Genomic DNA, 7285 nt, shown 5'->3' on the forward strand with positions numbered 1-7285 from the left:
AGAAGACCACCTTTGCAAGGAGTCACAGTTTTTGCACAGATGCTGGGCCTTGAGGACGAGCAAGAATGCCGGTCTTCACCTCTTCCAGCCTATTGCTTTTGCTGTAATTCTAAGTCCTTATACAACAGCAAACAGCCCAGTTGACTCACCAGCTATCTTTTCCCTCTTAGAGTTTAGGGGACGAAGGTCCTCCAGGACTAACTTAATGTAAAACATGATGGGCAACATCTTACTAGCAAGTTCTTGACCTCCCCCTGGCTTTAATTCCCATCCTGTATCATGAGTCTCTGCCCCCCTGCTTCACCCTCTGAATACTTCAGCTTCACTTTCCTCCCCTGAACTGCCTGGCTGGCAGTTGTCCCCAGAGGTTTGCTAAAAAGTGAAGGATGAACGAGCAGAAGATTTATTTTTAGACTTTTGCATGCCTTTAATGAGGAAAAGGGAGTTTTGTACCGCACCACAGGTCCACATCCTGACAGCACGGAAGCGTACCTCCATATGGCATTGAATCCCTGTTGCAAGGAGGATTCTAGAAGAGAAGGTAAGGAATAGAAGAGACAGTCGCTTTTATTGTTATGTTGCCCATCATTATTTTCTTGCTGGAGTTTAGAAGTGACATGCAGAGAGAAAGTCACAAAGTACAATTTCATGAAGACAACAGAACTGCTTTGAAGCCAAGTCAACTTCTGTAATGACAGCAACATATCTGCATTTCAGTGTCAATGAAATGTGATATTAGCAAGTAGCCTTTAATTAAAAAATAAGTTCGTTTGGTAAGTGAGAAGTTAATTCTCAATCTAGAAACTGCAAAGAAGAGAGGCCCCAATTAAATTAGTCATTCATTGCACTAAATCTCAATAGAACATCTACTCTGCGCAATAAGTACAGGCATACCTCAAAGATATTGTGGGTTCTGTTTCATACCCATGACAATAAAGCGCGTCACACATTTTTTTTGGTTTCCCAGTGCATACATAAGTTACATTTACACTATACTGTAGTCTATTAATTTTGCAATAGCATTATGTCTTAAAAAACAATGTACATACACCTTAATTAAAAAATACTTTACTACTAAAAAATGCTGCCCATCATCTGAGCCTTCAGGGCGTCACAGTAGTAACATCAAAGATAATTGACCACAGATCAGCATAACAAATATAATAAAAATGAAAAAGTTGAAATACTGAGAGAATGACCACAATGCGACATAAAGACATGAAGTGAGCAAATGCTTTAGTAAAAATGGCACCGGTAGACTTGCTCGACTCGGGGTGCCACAAACCTTCAATTTGTAAAATACACAGCATCTGTGAGGCACGATAAAGCGAAGCACAGTAAAACGAGGTATACCTGTATAATATGTGAGTGTTTATGATGAGTTTTAGATACACTAACTCATTTAATCCCCAAGATAACCCTCTGAAAAATCAACATGAGATCCAGAGAAATTAGGTAACTTGCTAGTACTCATAGCTATTGGGGATATACAGATGTATATATATGACATGTTTCTTGCCTTCAAGTATTTTCATTTCAGAAAAATCTCATTTAAAAATTATGATCATTGGAGAAGCCGCGCGAGGGCCGCCCTGGAGGCATCGGCTGCGCGTCTCTTCGCGCTGCTGGGCTCGCGGCAAGGGGTCCGGCCCCTCCGTCGCCCCCGTGCCTGTGACGGGCCGCTTCCCGATCCGCCGCACCCCGCAGTACCTGCGCCAGGGGGACGTGGTGTTCAAGGACTCGGGGAAGGTCATGACGGTGAACTACAACGCGCACGGGGAGCTGGGCGAAGGCGACAGGGAATTCGTGGTTTTCAACATACCTCCGATCCAGTACAAGGACCCCTGGGTGCAAATCATGATGTTTAAGCTCATGACGCTGACACCCTTCCTGCGGTTCTACTTGGATTCTGGGGAGCAAGTCCTCGTGGGCGTGGAGACCAAGAGCAATAAGCAGATCGTGGAGCACATCAAAAAGATTCTGGGGAAGAATGAGGAAACCCTCAGGAAAGAGGAACAGGAGAAAACTCAGCTTTCTCATCCAGCCCACTCTGGGCCCTGAAAGTGGGAGTGCATCTGTGAGATGAAGGGGCAGGTGCCCTGCCCGGGCCTCGTGCCGTTGCCCAAGGAGATGACAGGGAAGTACAAACCCTCTCTGAAAGCCAGTGCCCGAGACTGAGGCCCGAGAAAAGCCCCTGGTTCTATTCCCTGAGAGACTGAAAATCTCTTTGCAATAAAAGGGTCCCCTTTACACACCTGTGTAAAAGCACGTGGGGGGGAAGGGAGGAGGTGGGCTGCAGCCAGGCTGCCCAGTGAACACCCTGCACCATCAGGGCAATAAATGCTTCAGAATCACACACAAAAAGAAAAACTTATGATCGTTGAAGATGGGTTAGGCACTTCCTATCCTCCTGGCCTCAACTCCTGGCAGAGTACTTGGAAACTAATATATATTCAGAAAAATTGGGGGTAAGAGTAAAGTAATTAATATAGTAACTCATCGTGAGAGGCGTTGCAAGCATCTGAGAAAGGCATTTGAATTGGTAAAGGGTCTCTGTGTGGAGAGTCAATGATGATGACTAGGACTCTGCAGTTTAACATATCTATTACCTTCAGATTGTTTATTAAGATCCATTTGTAAAAATCCTATATTTAAAGTAAATGGGACTAATTTCAAATGCTTTTGATGGCATTGCTTTTTCAAAGCATCATTCAGTTACTCTGACTTCCAAGTTCCAGTTTTTACTTGAGAGATAAGTCAAAGAATCAGACATGTTCTATTACAGGACAATAAAAGATAATCTAAGTAGAAGGTAATCTAAATATCAAAAGGCTGGAGGAAATTTAAGAATAGAAAGCAATTAGAGAATAACTTAAATGTTATGAATTAAGTCGTGGGATCCTCTTATTCGCTACCTTTAAAAATCACCGGTGACTCCTTTCTTTTTCTTTTTTTTTTTTTTTTTTTTTTTTTTACTTTTTCCAACTTGCGTGTAATTTGCAGAGCAAGTCTGGTCCTTCGGGTGCTGTCATCCTTGTGGAGAGAATGCTTGTGTTCAGAGTCTAGTCATTGCCCCAGGCCAGGTATGTCTTCCTACCATTTAACAGGTCAATATCATTTCATGTTTTATGTTCTATTTGGTAATACAGATGGAGATATTAAAGTTCCAAAGGTTAAGTCAATCCTTTCTTTTACAATAGAATAAAATCAATGTCTTAGCTTAGTATTCAAGTCTACAATTTAATTCCATTGTTCAACACCAAACTCAAAACCCACCTTTCCTATAAAACCTTCCTAGATTCTCCCAGAGAATTAATTCTCTATGCCCACTTTGGCATAGATAAATTAATTAATGTAATATGTAGCATTTAATTAATATACTTTTATACTAATATAATACACTACCTTGTATTAGAGCATTTTGTGTTGTCTCCACTTTAAAAATTTTTATGTACAGCAACTAATAAAACAAAATGACCAAGAAATGTTTGTTGAATAACAGGGACTTGGAAATGGGTAGATAGAAAGCATTTTTGAAGATATGATTATTTTTTAATAACCTATTAACTGTCTGTGTTCATGGTATACAAAGTTTGGATTACTCCAGTGAAGAGAATAAATCTTTCAACCATTCATTTTGGGAAGGCTCTATAGAAGTAGAAATTCACAAACCAAACTGGTTTCAATTCAGTGCCTTTTTGTTTTCACTTTCTGATAAAGACACTAACAAGAAAAGGAATGGTACTAGGGCATCCAAAAGCTTCAGGCAGTAATGATAATAGCGGACCAGAATAACCTACACACTGAGCCATGAGCCTCTGATTACTTAAAAATGGGGTCCGACTGTACTACAGAGATACATCTGAATGAGGTGAAAGGAGAAAATTGTAGAAAAGACACTTGAATAGGATCGGGACAGAAAGGAAATGACAAGAAAGAAGCTCTACCATGTCATTTTTCCCCCTTATATCTTGGGAGTTCATGTTTTGAACAAGAGTGGTTTCTATAACAATCAATGAAACAGGTACTAACCTTGGAGCCCCTGCTGTGTGGCAAGTCCTGTTTGGTTTTGAAATCATTGAAAGGTTTGACTATGAGGAAGATGTCATTTAGGTTCCATGAAAGATAACACGGGAATAGGATTTATTGAAACCAATTCTGCGATCAGAATCACTTCTTTTATTAAGGACTACTAAGCTAAATACAGCTGAATTTGGCAAGCACCAGTATGTAATAAAGTTTCATTGATACCTCAGAGGACAAAGAGAAAAAGTGTGAGAATGAACTCTTGGATAATTTTTAAAAGACACCAAAACATTCTCTCAATTTTTACGTTAAGCCTCTTTTCCAATCAAAACCCTACAAAAGTATTAAAATATTTAAATTACCTGACTTTGGCCTTGGCTTTTTCCTGTTCCTCTGGCTGCTTTTCCACTTTATGCCTCCATTTTTACTTACATAAAATGAGGATAATCTGCCAAATTGCATTATAGTATTGTAGTGAGACCGAACAAATATACATATGGGACTGATAAATTTTTAAAACACACGAGCGATTATTGTCAGTTATATTGTAATTTATTATTTAACTGTACTAACGGCCCCAAAAAGGAGCAATAAAGCGAAGCAAGAGATGTAATTTAGAAATTGATTGTTTCTCACTTTGTCTAGAAATAACATTATAAAGAAAGCAAAATATAACACTGTTCATAGATCTTATGGATTAGAAAAATGAGCTTCATCCTGACTCTAAATTATGAACCAGGCTACTTAAATACTCATTCAATTATTTGGAGAGGGGAGAAAAAAGCTTTTACCTTTTGGCTTCCCATTACATAGGGGAGCAAATAAGGTGAGGATTCCCATTATGTATGGGAGTTTATATGAAGTTTAGACGGCTTCCAGAAAAGCATACCCTATGCATCTTTAAAGGAAAGAACAGACATAAAATGTTGAAATTATCCGTTTGTCAGAGGAAACTAACCTTGGGCTGAGGAAAACATTGACTGTGTTTACACATCGCCAGAACAGGCTGCTGTTTTGTTTTTTTTTTTTAATAAGTCAGGTAAAAGAGGTACTTGGCCTTGTTGTTTAAGGGAAAACGAAGTTTCTTTTAGTTGGACTGATTAACTGCTTTGTTTATTTCTCTTTGTTTCTTAATCCAGCCAGTTAGTCCCAGCTGCATAAGTGGAGTGAACTTGTCCCGGAAGCATGGTTGAGGGGTACAGCTGGGTGTCTCCCCTCAACACAATCTGTGATTTCACCCTGCAGGCAACAGGAGCCAGCTGGGTCTGGGGGATACTGAAAAAGCAAGAGTATTGCACCATAACAAAAGATAGAAAGAAAGATGAGGAATTGCCCGAGAATTGTCTTCAGTAAATTAATGTAGAAAAATAAAAGGACACCATTTAAGAAAAGCAGGAAATACCATAAAATTTAAGGGGAGGTCATGATTCTCCTTGCATAGCAATTGTTACTTTAATTATTACATTTCATGCAGTAGAAAAAAGAAATGAATGATCTATCATGAACTAAGAAATTGTTGACATTATCTCTTTTTCCACAGGGTGGGTTTTGTTTTTGTTGGTTTTTTAACTTTTGTTTCTACTTTATGAGATAGTAGATGTGTGAGAATTAGACAATATCTATAAATGTCTTGAGATTCTCCAATATAATACGAATATACATAGTTACAAGGTACATTATATACACCAAAAGAAATGTGTAAATAAAAGCAAATATATATACATTTTGGAGGGGAAGTGTACTTGACTTATAGTCTTGACTTTAGAATAATAGTTACCTTTTATCTAAATTTATCCTTCTTGGCCACAAGAAGGGTAATTTAGAAAAATTGAAATGAATTTTGAAGATGACACCCTCACTGATCTTGATGATTTAGGGAGGCTGGCTGATCCTTCCTTTCATACAGAATTACCTTTAATGTTTTCCAGGGGAACCCAAGTGCATCCATGCAGGGGCTCCCTAAATCTTTTGCTTTACAAAATAACCAGCCAATGTTCTTGGGATGGGCTAGGAAAGAGGCAGAGACATTAGGATTCTCCAATGTACTAATTGATTTAGCAGCAGTTTAAAACAATGTTGAGCATTGTCAGAGATGTTCCTTTGAGGTATTAAATCAAGTTTCCCAAGATGGATTGCATGCTAACAACATGCTATCTAAAAATCTCAAGGGCTGTTTATTGTTCTGCAATTTATGATCATCGTGTTAAAGGATTGCACATCAGCTTCCCTCGAGCCCAGGAAAAAACAGAGACAAGTAGCATGCAAACTATATTGAACAATTCATTATATTATATTGTAGAAACCTAAGCACAGTGTGGAGATGACCATTTTATGCATGCTGCCTTATTGAACAGTAATCACTCTGTAATGCTTTAGATATTTAAATCATATTTATAATAACACATATTAATGTAACTCCCTCATAAAGTTCTCAAGGCATTTTATGGGGTATATAAACCATGGAAAAATACAAAATTTTAGAATGCAGATATACCAACCTTGTGGTCTTAGAGGCAACCTAATGAGGAATATATACAAAATCCCAGGCTGACAGTTTAACTATTTAAGTAGCATATAGAATAACTCAAACACATTTTAAGATATTGCTGGTTACAAACTCATTCTTTAGCTAAATATTTGGCCAGGTTGTATAAGTGCTTATTTTCAGTTTTACTGTTATGGGTAAGAAGAAAGAGAGATTAAAAATGTTTAGAACATTTTCAATCAAAGCTTTCAAATTCACTTGCTGGAAAATCGATCACTGATTTGGGTTTACGTATTCTGTAAAGTTACCTTATTAGAGCAGCGGGGTTAATTTTAAAACAAACGAAGGTATTTATCTTGGCATGGCTTGCCTAGATTTGGCGTAATGCTGTGCCTCTATGTGTCTGGTAGATAATACAATAATTAGTTGTTGACTGATTAATTCTCAAAGAAATGGAATGGGGTACTTTGAGGTTTCATGAGGATATTCTATCCCTTTCACAAATGGGAGTTAAGTCATAGGGAATCTAAATTGATCTAGTCACTTCGCTTGAATTTTTCTTTTAAGTTTTTACCGTTTAGTGGGTCAACATATAACTATGGAAAAGTTTGCAATCAACCTAAGAACATACAAGGCAGTATTAGATGCTCTGGGGTGGGGGAGGGGGTGGGGGAGGGTGCAGGGAGTTCAGCATTTTCTTATTTATAACATCCAAAGCAGGAATAATATGAGTTAAAGAATATTCTCATTTATAGTTACCCTGCTTTCAAATGA

The 7285-nt window shown here is 38.2% G+C and overlaps 1 pseudogene; it reads left to right on the plus strand.

Moving 5' to 3' along the window:
• The first annotated feature begins 1560 nt into the window (after nt 1-1560).
• On the plus strand, nt 1561-2178 carry LOC114885474 (annotated as a pseudogene).
• Nucleotides 2179-7285: the final 5107 nt, after the last annotated feature.

The sequence above is a fragment of the Monodon monoceros genome, unplaced genomic scaffold (assembly GCF_005190385.1).
Source record: "Monodon monoceros isolate NGI ecotype Baffin Bay Population unplaced genomic scaffold, NGI_Narwhal_1 Super_Scaffold_6, whole genome shotgun sequence".
NCBI classification, from domain to species: Eukaryota; Metazoa; Chordata; class Mammalia; order Artiodactyla; family Monodontidae; genus Monodon; species Monodon monoceros.